This window comes from Carcharhinus amblyrhynchos, chromosome 24 (genome assembly GCF_965287045.1).
Source record: "Carcharhinus amblyrhynchos chromosome 24, sCarAmb.v2.hapA, whole genome shotgun sequence".
Taxonomy (NCBI): Eukaryota; Metazoa; Chordata; class Chondrichthyes; order Carcharhiniformes; family Carcharhinidae; genus Carcharhinus; species Carcharhinus amblyrhynchos.
In genome coordinates this window covers 24,043,814-24,058,039 of record NC_137347.1, presented here as the reverse complement: position 1 = coordinate 24,058,039, position 14,226 = coordinate 24,043,814, and the positions used below count along the sequence as shown (strand labels likewise).

Here is a 14,226-nt window from a genome sequence, read left to right as displayed (position 1 = left end):
GGGCCACCACTTAACATAATATTTTAAACATTTTCTCCATTGTTGTATAACTTGTTACATTCTCACTCCATTTACTTTATCTGACTGGCACAGACTTTCTGTACTGATTGAGCCAGAACACACGCAGCTCATAAAGCACAAGCCACCTACATAATTGCACAACCTTCAGAGGCAGAAAGTCGCACGGGCCAGGCACTGGGCTTATTGAGAGTAGGGCAGACAAGTTTTATCCAGGGTTACAGTGGATGCTTGTAAAAGCCACCTATCCCATTCACAGAGCTTTCATATCAAGAGATCAAGGCTGGCGCAATGCTCATTGAAAGCCACTTTGCAGGGCACATAGCTCTCAGGCGGAGAATGTCGCAAAAGGATTACTGACTGCCACCATACTGAGAAATGCACGTGCTGTTCATGAGGGAACATGCAGGAAATGGATCTCTGTCATGTTGATCTCAAACCTTCTGTTAGTAACTATGTCAGGGCAATGTCTTGCCATCCCAGTGTCCCCACTCAGTCTTTAGGGAAAGAAGCTTTGAGACTTGAGCTGAGATACGAGTAACAGGAATCACTACCCAACTATTCAGCAGAGTGATCCAAGGCGCAGGCCTTAAATGGCAATATTATGATACATTGGCCCCATCTCCACTGCAATAATATAAGGGAACGGGGACAAGAAAGGAAAATCGAGGAGCATAGAATTTCTGTGAAATTTTAATTAAGTTCAGACAATTTATCATCATCCCAAGCATCAACCTCAAATCCTTTAACATGAAGCAGACGACTTTTAAGATGCGAGTCAACATGCCCTCACCTTCATTTCAGTAGCTGGGTTTAATTCTGACACTCCCCTTTAATTCAAATCACTCTCTCTCTCCCCCGTCAATGTCTTTGAGTTCAGGTTGCTGTTTCAGTCCTGACACTCCTCTTTAATGCTGAATACATCCAAGCTTTGCAGCCACCAGTCAGTGCATGCTTTTATTTGCACTGCTAGCTCCTGTGCTAGCAAGTCGACAAAGTAAACAAATCACAGACATGAGGAACCAGTTTTATTGTGCCACTTTATTTTAATGCAAATACCAGGGTAGCTAGTCAACCTGGGGAGTCTTCATTACAGGGGAAGCTGACACACATAAATAATGTCTAGACTGCAGGCATCTAGTCAAGCTCGATTTACAGCTGGAAGCATGTTGAGCAGTGCACCCGTCATTTGGCCAATATCTGAACGGATGGAGGACAAACTTGGAGGTCGCTGGCTGCTTATAAACTGCTGTACTTCTTGTGAATGTGCAGCTCGTCCATTGCACAATGAAGAGAAGCATTTCTTTAATTAGAAATAGTTGATTAACTCTCTCCTTACAGTCCTGATTGGCTTTGTTAATAGGGCCTCACAGTTTAACACATTTGCTGCCTTCCTTAATACTGGTGAGAAAAGGTGCTTCAACGTTAACCCTTTAGCTCCCAGACGCCTTGAAAACGTACAGCGCTTCATGTGTGAAGACAAGTAGTACAGAATCAACCTTCATTGAATCAGTGATGCTGTGGGCATTTTAAATCATTTTTATTTCTTTGTTGCCTACAGCAAGGCAAAGGGAATTTATGATGTGCAATAGAAATCTCTTCATTTCAGGCAGCCTGTGTCAGCTGAAGCACTGATAAAAAGTTCCCTCTGCTTTGCTGTAATCCCAGAAGAGCACCCTCTACTGCAGTAGTACTGCACTTTCTCCATTTCACACAATAACCATTTTTATTGCTGTTTGAGTCAGACATACCTGATGAATTAGTACTGAGGACCAATGCACACAACACAATTTGACTGAGATTGCCTGAACTTATTTTATATGTAGGTCTCACACACACATACACACAGGATACTGCAAGGTCTAAGAGCCCCTGACAACATTCCGGCAAAAGTGCTGAAGATTCATGCTCCAAACTAACCTAACCAAGTTGTTCCAGTACAACTACAGCACAAGCATCTACCCAGCAATGTGGAAATTTGCCCAGGAACGTCTTGCCCACAAAAGTCAGGAAGTATCCAACCTGGCCAATAACCGTCACATCGCCCTTCTCTCGATCATCAGCAAAGTGATTGGAAGGTGTTTTCAATGGCGTTATAATACGCAGCACTTACACAGCAAGATCTTGCTTGCCGATGCTCAGGCCAGGATATTTTGGCTCTGCCATAGCGGAGCTCATTGTGGGGAGTGCAGCGAGATAGCCAAAAGTCCATCGCTTTTCAATGGAACTGGACAATCCCAGCGGTAGGTCAGGCTGGAAAATCCCATCCTTGCTTTGGTTCCCATCGTGGCCACTCAGCTCCTGACCCCTTTACAGCCTTGGTCCAGGCATGGACAAAAGAGCTGGACTGCAGAAATGAGGTGAGAGTGACTGCCCTTGACATCCACTGGTCACACAAAGGAAGGTGGTTGTAGTTGTTGGAGGGCAATCATCTCAGTCCCAGGACATTGCCACGGGAGTTCCTTAGGGCAATGTTCCAGGCCCAGCCATCTTCTTTTGCATTAGGTATGACTCTGACCAGTGGAGAGTTTTCCTCTTGAACCCCATTGACTCCAGTTTTGCCAGGGGTTCTTGATGCTATACTTAATCAAATGCTGCCCTGATATCAAGGGCAGTCACTCTCATCTTACCTCAATGCAACGTTCAGTACAATTCACCTCTCCTCAGACACTGAAGTAGTCTGTGCCCTTATACAGCAAGACCTGAACAACCTTAAGACTTGGCCTGATAAGGTTCAAGCAACATTTGCATTTCAAAAGTGCTGGGCAATCACAATCTCCAAAAAAAATCCAACTGTTGATATTCAGTGGTATTATTATCGCTGAATTGCATTATCAACATCCTGAGGTTACCATGTTCTAGAAACTGAACTAGCCAAATAAATACTGTGGCTACACAGGCAGATCAGAGGCTATGAATCCTGTGGTAAGTAACAACTCCTGATTCCCCAAAGCCTGCCCACCATCTACAAGGCATAATTCAGGAGTGTAATGGAATACTCTCCACTTGTCTGGATGAGTGCAGCTCTAAAAATCCCCAAGAAGTTCGACACCATTTAGGACGAAGCAGCCCGTTTGACTGGCGGTCCATACATCACCTTCAACATTCACATCCTCCACCACCGATACACAGTAACAATAGTGTGTACCAACTACAAGCAAGTCACCAAGGTTCCTTTGATAGCATTTTTCAAACCAAAGACTCCATCACGTAGAAAAACAAGGACAGCAGGTACAGAGAAACACTACCACCTTCAGCTTCCCTTCTAAGTCACTCACCATCCCGACTTGAAAAGATATCGCTATTCCCTCTCTGTCACTGGGTCAAAATTCAGGAACTCCCTCACAAACAGCACCAGGGGTGTACCTACATCACATGGATTGCAGCAGCTCAAGAAACCAGCTGACCACCACCTTCTCAAGGGCAAATTGGGATGAGCAACAAATGATGAACCCACAATGCCCACATCATGTGAAAGAATTCAAAAAAACACAAACTGGAGAGACTATCCCTCCCACGTGTCAGGTTTTAATTTGAACCCATGATCCAGCAATGTAAAAGCATTGTCCACCCCTCTGCTTTGTCACCCAGTTCCCTTATTTTCAATTTTATTTCAATGTATGAATGCCATTGGCACCCAGAAAGTTAAAGTCCAGATTGGCTAGCCATAACTTAATTGAGTAACAGGACAGGTTTGAGGGGTGGGTAACCTATTTTTGTGCCTATATTCCCAAAGGGGGTACGTCAATCCCTGCCATTTATCTGAAAGCATGGCTAAACCTGATGCTACAGTGTTGGATGGTGATACTTTTCAGCACTTACATGCCAGGCAGGAAAGCCCAGACATACATTTGTACAGCCGGAGATTGTAGGAAATGTTAGTAAAATGTGATTTCTTTTCCCTTTTCCACCCTTTACTCTCACTTCAGAAACTATTCAGTTCCAGACCGCCTTCTTCAACCAAGAGAGTCATTACCTCAATCAAAGATACAACATAACCATTCAGCAAGGTGAAAGACAATAGAAGACAGTTTCAGGATCGAGGCTTAAGTATTATATTGTGTTCATGTGTCCCAGGTTTGACCGTACCAGACTTTTTACAGGACATGTAATTGTGCAAATGACTAAGCACTGGGTATAATCAAACTGAATATAGTTGTTAATTGATATGTATCTATATAAACAGTAACAACAAGATTAGAAATTATTATTTTGGTGGCTGCACCAGTTTGCTTTTCCAGTTAATAGTGTTTGCACAGGGTGAAGTGGTCAAGGTAACCAAACCTTTCAAATACATAGTAGATTAGGGAAACTGCTTTATTGGCCAATATAACTAAGTATTGCAGATACTTTAAGTGATAAAGTTTGAAGGTGCATCCAAAAGACTCTCAATGTTACTAGAGACTACTTTGCTCTGTTGCATGTGAGGATGTCGATGGATCTTTGTACTAGGACAGGTTGGATCACAGTCATCTAGAACTGTGGCCAACTTCGATGTGCAATGAAAACGCAACTCTGAACAATGCTGTTTATGTGGTTTCATTACTGACATTAAGCTCCATCAAATAGCTTGGCTGAAATTCGATGAGACAGGTCCTCAGATGCAAATCTGGTGATAGAATTTCAATTCCGAAGGTTGGGGAGCCACGTTTGTCTGTTCCAGTTGGAGGAGGGAGGAAAGAATGGCTGGATACAATGGGAAGAAACTAAGTTTGACAATCTCTGCCTAGGTCCAAGAAAACAACCTTTCAATATGCATGACTGTTTCAAGATTTAAGATGCGATGAGGATTTCTCCACCTCTGTGGGAATCCAAAACTAGGAGCCATAAATAACGTCAGTAATAAATTCAATAAGAAATTCAGTCAAAACACCTTTATTCAGAAAGTGGCAAAAATGTGGAACTTGCAACCATGTAGACTGAGGCAAACAGCATAGATACATTTGAAAAAAAAGCTGCATAAACATGAGGGACAGAAAGGGTACATTGCTAAGAGGTGAGGCGCAGTGAGAGGAGGCTTTTCTGGAGCATAAATACTAGTATAGATATTAGGCCAAATGGCCTGTTTCTGTGCTCTAGACTTTGTGGAATTCCATCTGCTGCAATATGTTGGGGTTCAAATTAACATAACTTCTCCCAGTCCGGTCATGCTTTGTCACCTCCACATATAAACCTGCACTGTTTACCAGCCAAGGTAGTTGGCCATGGCACATCTATTGGATACAAGCCATATCCTAGGTGAAAGAGAAGCTTCATTTAATGTATGCTGGCTAACTCTGCTCACTGAAAAACAGCAGGAGGAAGACTTTTAACTGGAAATTTACATTACAGGTGTGTTCTTGGTCAACTTCATCTGCACTGGCATTGTTTATTCATGTATGTATTTATTGTCCTGAGTCCAAACAGAAGGGATTTGTATCATGGGGGATCCAATAATCATGTCTAGTTGCTGATCATGAAGAGCCTTCATTACTTAGGAACGAACAAACATTCAGGTTCACAAGAACTGGCAGAAAATCAACTCATAGATACCCTGGTAGTTCCCTGAGGCAAGTAAGTTATGGGATGTGCAATCAATGCTTCCACATTTTCATTTCTCCCCTGCTGTTTCCTTTCTTTAAAGACTCATTACTGCTGCCTTTCACTCCCACTACTTCCTTCTGGACTCAGAATTATTTTTATTGACAGTCCTGGTGTGGCATTTTCCTAGCAGAAAATGCCATGGTCCACAGTGCACGGAAACATAGAAAATAGAAGCAAGATTAGGCTATTTGGTCTTTCCAGTCTGCTGCACCATTCATTCTGATCATGGCTGATCATCCAATTTAATATCCTGATCCCGCCTTCCCCCCGCGTCCCTTGATCCCTTTTGCCCTATGCATGGGTTGCAAAAGGTAGAAGCTGAGTTAAGGCATGGACTCGTGAGTAACTGAAGCCAAACTTGACCATTCAAAGTCTAAAGATTGTCAGGAAAAGGAAAGACTGTGGGAGGCATCCTAACACCAGGCCAAAAGATTCTTTGCCATGCATCTGATTCAACAGTGAAGCGGACCGAGCGAGAGGAGTGTGTACTCACAGCTTGAGGAGGGGAAGTAGAGAGAGAAGTTAGGTGGGAAACTGGTCAGACTTTAGTCAATAAAATAGAGAGTGGGGTCCCTGTCCAGTGAGTTCCTTCCTGACCCATCACAGTGGTGATCTGTAATTAGTCAGTATGAGGTGCACTCTTGCAGAGTGGATTTGATCTTGTATGCTGTTCTTTTCATTGCTGCGTTTCAACAAGTGCTTAACCAAAAACATTAAAGGCAACAGGAAAACTTAAATGATATTCTGGACTTATATTCAGGTACATCCCAATGAAAGGGCATCTTTTTCATTTGATCTTGAAATTATTTGGCGTCAGCAACTGTACATTGCCAATTAGGTCACATTACGATTGATTGCTGATTGAGCTGGCAATATTAGAATGCAGCCAGTAAGCACTATGTGTTTTACAGTATATTTCTGTTTCCTAAGCACCTCATAGATTATAAATCACTGGATGAATTTGTACCATTATTAACGGGCCAAAATTGCCAGAATCAGGGTGTGTATAATTTGCTTGCTATATTTTTTGTGCAAATTGTCCGGCAATTTGTGGTAAGGAAGAGATGGCCAGTGCTTTGCAAATCACCACAAACTGCTGGATGCTCTCCACCACTCCATTATTACCGCATAGAACTCACAGCTCACCCTCAGTTTCACCAACATTTTCAAGAAATTGCTGCATTTGTCTCTTAATTGTCCAGTAAACTCATTGAAGAAATGTAGGGCTCGTACTTAACTGAGTAAACACTCTTTCAAATGAGTTGATGTTCCTGCAATATCATTCAAAGTTGCCAGCCCAGACAGGGAGGAATTAAAACTGGAGAGTCTCATTCCTGCAGGTAGTAAATTGTTGTTTGGAAATTGTTAACATTTTGAATGTTTTAATATTGTTCTTACTTTTCTCTTTTTTTCCCCTACTCTTTCTTAATCCAATCTCCCTTTCACTCTCTTTATTTCACTTTCAGCACCTCACTTTGCCTTTAATTAGCTCAATTTCCTTCTCTGGCATTCCTCTGTTTCTTTCTCAATCCTTAGATAAGATTGGTTAAAGATTTCTGTAGGTTCTTTCATTTACCTAAGATCACAGATCCCTGTTGTCCTTGTCGCACGATTATCAACTGACACTTCCAGCAAGTTGCGCATAATATTCTTTGGAAGGATGTGGGGGGGTAGAATTCTAGCTAACAGGGCAGATTACGAGATGGCGCATTCTAAAAGTTTCCAAGCTAATGGTTCAGTACATTTTCTAACATAAGTATCCGTGTGGATCAATGTATTATATTTCTATAATCTACTAAAAGTAATTTCAACACATGTCTTCGTGAAGGATGCCCTGTTAGAAATTGCCCCCCAAACATTTCCATGTTTCCACTCGCGGGCAAAACCAGAACTAGGGGGCAGAGCCTCAAGATAAGGGGGAGCAGATTTAGGACTGAGTTGAAGAGGAACCTCTTCACCCAAAGAGTTGTGAATTCTCTGCCAAGTGAAGCAGTTGAGGCTACCTTGTTGAATGTTTTTAAGGCAAGGATAGATAGATTTTTGAACAGTAAAGGAATTAAGGGTTATGTTGAGCGGGCAGATAAATGGAGCTGAGTCCACAAAAAGATCAGCCATGATATTATTGAATGGCAGAGAGAGCTCGAAAGACCAAGTGGCCCACTCCTGCTCTTAGTTCTTATGTTCTTATTATCATTAAAACATATAAGGACTCTAATGGCTAAGTCAGTTTACCAGTGAGGATTTAAGCCATATTAATAAAAAAAAATCCCTGCTGTCTGCTGCGTTGGCTGATCTCAGCTAGATTGTTGATAATGATGATATAAGTGCCTATAGAACTGGTTGGTTTGAAAAGAGGAAATCAAGATGCTTTTGATGACTATTCATTCTACCCTTCCGGAAAAGCATGTGTGAATGTTGGATGAGGACAAGGTTAGGTTGGGGGTGACGCCTGCACAGTCAAATATCCTGCTAAGGTCCATTCTTTGGGTTCAAAGTGATTGTACAAATAGATAGTTATATAAAACTTGCACAAGCACTCAATTCAAGGACAATTAGGAATAGGCAATAAATGCTGGCCCAGCCAGCAAAGCCTACCACGCAATCCCTACAATGTGAAAAGAGGCCATCTGGCCCATCGAGTTCACACTGACTCTCTGAAACAGTATTGTACACTGGCCCTCCCCTCCACCCTATGCTCGTAACACTGCGCATTTACCATGGTTAATACACCAAAGCTGTACATCTTTGGATATTAAGGGGCAATTTAGCATGGCTAATCCACCTAACCTGTAGGGGAATAAGGCCATTTGGGAAAGTTGTCAGGCATCACATCACGTACCTATTGCAACAAGAAGTTAATGCCCCCAGGTTCCATGGAATGGTTGGCTGAGGGTGAAACGTGTCAGTGACAAAGGAAGGAGGAAAGGAAAATACATGGAAACAATATCAACCCAGGGAGGGATAAGGGGATGCAGGAACAGCAATAAAAGTATCTTGAACTGAACTAGCTATTGAACTGATAAGGAATCATTATGGATGAAAAGGCCGATAAAGAGAGCTCACACTTGAGTGTCTGTAAAATGCAGTAAAATCCACCTACCTGTATTCCTTTCAATACAACATTTTCATCTGTAACCTTCAGCATTCTTAAAATCTCAAAATCATTTACTATTAATCCAGTAACTATTTTCATAACAAAGAAAACTGCCACAAATGAGTTCCCTGGATATTTTCCAAAAAATCTGCTTCACCATAGATCAATCGGGGCTTGTCTGAAATGGGGAAGTCAGTGGGGAGGTGGAGCGGGGAGGGGGGGTTGGCTGTTGCACATTTGAGAATATGAAAGATAAGTGGGCAGCCAGACTCTGTGACATGTAAAAGAATTGAAAGTATCAGTTACCCCAAGAGGAAGAGCTAAGATGCCTGCTCAACTATTGCAACTGAATGAATTTAGACAAAAGGAATGGATATCTTGGAGTGTTATTCCAACATATACTACCCATTCATGCATCGGGAGAGAGATAATAATACAATGTACCTCCTCCTGTTGCTCGTGTTAAAAATGAGGAAAATCATAAACAAGACTTAACGTTAGTATCTTTTTGGGTGCATGCCTTTTTTCCTATTCATCCGTGGGATGTGGTGGCTTGGTGACATACTGGCTAGCACTGCTGCCTCATGGAGCCAGGGACCTGGGTTTGATTCTAGTCTTTGGTGACTGCTTGCGTTGGAGTTTGCACATTCTCCCCATGTCTGTGTAGGTTTCCTCTGGAAGCTCTGGTTTCCTCCCACACTCCACCAGATTAGGTGGATTAGCCATGCTAAATTGTCCCTTAATATCCAAAGATGTACACATTTGGTGTATTAACCATGGTAAATGCGCAGCTTTACGGGCATAGGGTGGCGGGGAGGGCCCTGGTAAGATACTGTTTCGGAGAGTCAGTGTGAACTCGATGGGCCGGATGGCCTCTTTTGGCATTGTAGGGATTCCATGGTGGGCATTGCTGGCTGGGCCAGCATTTATTGCCTATCCCTAATTGTCCTTGAATTGAGTGCTTGTGCAAGTTTTATGTAACTGACTATCTATTTGTACAACCACTTGATAATGTTTATCAAAGATTTCTTGCTATAGAGACATGAAGAACTTCACAATTTAATTCAGAGAGAACTTCTGCACAATGTCATGTTGCTTTCCATGCTAGACCACTTCATCCTCCTAATCTTTCTCCTCGCTATTGTTTTATCTTTGATTCCCTCCTTTCAGTCTGACCCCGCTCTTGCATCTCATATCCAATGTCTTACCTGTGTAGATTTCAAAGATAAATAAATTTGAATATTTTGGTGGTATTTAAGTTTCTTCAAATGATCTTACTGATCTTACCAAACACTAACCTGTGCCACATGTGTTGGAAGTGTCATTAGATCTCCTAGAGGCTGAAGTGATTACTAAGGTGATAGTGATACTGGGAGCAACTGGAAATGTTTTGCTTTAAAACAAAATCTGCCTTTGTTTCCAAGGTCCACTTAAAGAAGGTGTGTTCTTTCACTCCCCCATTTGGCCTAATGATACTTGAGTTTGCAGATACCCACTTCAAACACGCAGTGGTAAAATTACTGCTGTGGCTAAACAACACTTCCATTTTCAAATCCTCGTTGTCATTTTCAAAGCTCTCCACGGTTCCTCTACCTCTGTAACCGCCTCCAGCTGAACAGCGCTCTGAGATCCCTCTGTTTCTCTACTTCTGGCCGCTTCCTGATTTTAATTGGTCCGCCATTGGTGGCTGAGCTTTTAGCTGCCACAACTCTAAGCTCTGGAATTTCCTCCCTCACCCTTTTTGCCTCGTTATCTCTCTCTTTCTTCCTCATAGTCACTCATTAATAGCTACCTCTTTGTACAAGCTTTGACCACCTGCCCTCATATCTGCTGATGAGGTTCAGTATTAAATCCTGATTGATTATGCTCGTGTGGGACATGTTTCTGTATTAAAGATGCTATATAAATACAAGTTGTTGATGGCAGTTCTTACCATCCCAATGAGCACAATTTAGGAAGTGTTGGTAGGAGGAACCTTACAATCTAAATCCAGACTATTCTCTATTACCTCATACTATATTCCCATAATCTCCTTTACATGGAAACTAGAAGCAGGGGTGGCCATTCGGCCCTTCGAGCCTGCTCTGTGATTCATTTTGATCATGACTGATCATCAAATTCAGTATCTTAATTCTGACTTGCCCTCATATCCCTTGATCCCTTTAGCCCCAAGAGCTATATCTAATTTATTTTGAAATCAAACAACATTTTGGCTCCAACTATTTTCTGTGATAGTGAATTCCACAGATTCACCACTCTCTGGATAAAGAAATGTCCCCTCACCTCAGCCTTTATCCTCAAACTATGACCCCTAGTTCTGGACTCCCCCACCATTGGGAACATTCTTTCTGAATCTACCCTGTCTAATCCTGTTAGAATTTAATAAATTTCTATGAGATCCCCTCTCACTCTTCTAAGCTCCAATGAATATAATCCTAACTGACTTAGTCTTTCCTCAAATGACAGATCTGCCATTCCAGGAATCAGCTTGGTAAACCTTCACTTCCTCTATAGCTTTGATATCAGATAGCAAGCAGAAGAACTTCTTCCTATACTAACACACTTCATTTAGGTGATATATTGGGTTGACAGAGAGACATCAAGCACTTCCTGTATCCCACGTACTCACCAACATGATACAAGTGCATCACCATCTGCTAAATGTCTATCCTATATTATTAATAATTTTACTTTTCAGACTATGCTTTTGTTGTTGACATTAAGAGAAAGAGCATAATGGGTCATTTCCTTAATTATTCAGCTTTTCAGTATATTAATTCCACTTCTTGAAATAATTATAAACAGTTTAGCTCATTCATGGCCAAGTAATTCACAATAAAAATGTGCATAATGAATGTGTTCTCGGGGTGTAATGCGCATAATATAAACAGTAATTGTTAGCTGCACATCCCTCTTAGATGCAATGAGAGTGTTACAAGTGTGCTGTAACAGCGCAAGAGAGCTGTTATTATAAATGTTCAGGTGTTTTTCTCATGTTCTTGTTGCTTGGAATAAGAGAGCGCTATTGGTGTATTATGAGGGGAATATACATTTTGCAAATGGCTCCATTGGCTCAGCACATATTCCTGGTGCTTGCAATGTGATAGATGTGTAAGAAGTGTAACATGTGGTTTATGAGCAGTTAAACAGCTCAGTGAGTATCCCTGTAAGTGACAGAATTAAGGGCAAGCATGTAATGGGTAGCTACAAGAGCATAAGAGTTTGTTATTAGCAATTCAGCTGCTTGATGCGGGTTCCCTTTTCCTGGGAATGAGAGAGAGAGAGGGAGTGCATTACGACTATTTTATAAATAGTTCATCTGGCCAGCACAGACTTCCATTACTTTCAACAGGACAGAATGTGATCGGTGTGTTATAAAACTGACTATTATGCTTCCGACTGCTTTTGCCTTCTGTATAGTCATGGACTTCTGGAAACTTTACCTCCACATAATCAACATCAGCCCTTTAATGAACATTTCTCCCACTGTTCTGACTAAAGGCAGTCCAAATCTCTCAGACTTCAGCAGCTGACATCCTTTTGCCAACTGGATGCCAGCCAGCCTATTTCCCTTTAAATGGATATTTTCTTTACGCTTTTAGAGGCAGCCAATTCATCACAAGTGTAATATAACCTTAAGCAATATGAATTATTGTAGTGTTGGAACGATTCTTTTTTTTTCTCTCTTGCCCTATATTTGTTAAAGCTGGGTTTTTTTTATATAAAAATCTGATCGCAGCGCAGACACATTGGCTTTGGGCGGGTTTCTTTTTTAAAAGTTGACATTTGGAACGTTGTAGGGTGTAGACAGTAGCTGCAGTGTTTAAACAGAACAGAGTGCAGCCAAGGCAAAGACTTGGCGTGACTGGATCCTTTTCCAAATGGCGCAAGCAAGCCAACTTCAAACATGTGAATAATAATCTATCTGTGACTGCCTCTGTTAGTCGCTAGAAGAGTCTGTTCCCTCCTAAATATTTCTCTGGCTGTTTATGCTGGATCTTGTGGCTTTTGCGTGTGTTCAATTATAAGATGGGCATCTGTGTTTGGAATTTTTTTTTCTTAAACTGGGAGTTTTAACTGAAAGGTCTCCTGAAAAAAAAACACAAAACCAAAGCACTAGCGGTGAGGAGGTGTGGAAATTGCCAGATTGCAAAGGTGTAGGGGTGTTCACGTAGCAATTACGTCTTGGCAATAGGATTTAGAAAACCCCTTTGTCTACTTTTCCTGACTGGTGAATATCAACAGCATATTGCTGCCTTACCAATATTACCTCATCCCTATTTCGGGTGAAGTTACTCTTCTTCAGTGCTGGCAAGTGTGAGGACTGAGCCGTCTTCTATTTTAGACTGGGGAACGAAAAGCGAGCTCAATGTTTTTCTTCTTGTGGGGCAGGAGGTTCCGCTTACTGGAGGGCAAGTGGTACGCAGCACAACTGGCTCCTTGTCAGGCAATTAAGAAAAATAATGCAAATTTTTTACCAATAGTGGGCCAAGTAGCAATGGTCTCTGTATTTTCAGAGGTCTTGCCATCTTACTGAAACCACAGAGTGTAGAGAGCAGGGTGACATCCCATGGGCATTTGACTGGTGATGCAGCCAACATGAAATGGAGTGCTGCAATTCCAGATGGTGATATCTCAATCTCAACTACATATTAGATGGAGAACTCTAATAATGACAAATCATTTCCCCGCTAAGTGCAGGAAGTGAGCTACTCTGAAGTTCTCTTGCGAGAGCAGCATCAGTAAATTCCTACCAGGTTGAAATAGTTCCCTTTCGTATACATATTAACACCCTTTGCTGTCATTCCACCTCCGCACTGAGAGGCGGACACAGTCGGAGTTAGTGCTGCTCACTTGAGAATCCCGCGGGAGGTGCCTTACATTGGAATGGTTTGTCTTGCTAGTTGTATCCCCACGTAGAATTTTCCAGGATTACATCTTGAGTGAAGATCCAATTAGTGTTGTCCAGTGAAACGGAATGAGGGAAATTGATGGTCAGGGCTGTAGATTTGATTCAGTCTAATACATTGCCATGGCCATAAGGCCATAAGATATAGGAGCAGAATTAGGCCATTTGGTGCATTGAGTCTGCTCCACCATTCAAACATGGCTGATGTGACTCTCATCCCCATTCTCCTGTCTTGTCCCTGTAATCCTTGATCCCCTTATTGATCAAGAACCTATCTATCTCTGTCTTAAAGACACTCAATAACCTGGCCTCCACAGCCCTCTGTGCAATGACTTCCATAGATTCACCACCCTCTAGGTTGAAGAAATTCCTCCTCATCTCAGTTTAAAGGAGCGTCCCTTCACTCTGAGGTTGCGCCCTCAATTGTGACTATCCAGGAGTGCCCACCTCAGTGTACATTTTAATTGGTCAGTCCTATCTTTGTTATTTTTGGACATCATGATATATAAATGTAGGTATCACTGAACCTGCTGAAGCCTAGTTTTCCAAAATGAAAAGAATAACGTGTATTAAAACCCAAATCTGACCCACATCCCTATGTTGTAACACAGCGGTTAATGGA

At 41.9% G+C, this 14,226-nt stretch overlaps 1 protein-coding gene across 1 annotated transcript in view; it reads left to right on the top strand.

Annotated features, from left to right (window-relative positions):
• Positions 1 to 14,226, top strand: part of runx3 (RUNX family transcription factor 3) — a 65,295-nt gene that overhangs the window by 25,981 nt on the left and 25,088 nt on the right. The gene's annotated exons all lie outside the window — the stretch shown is intronic.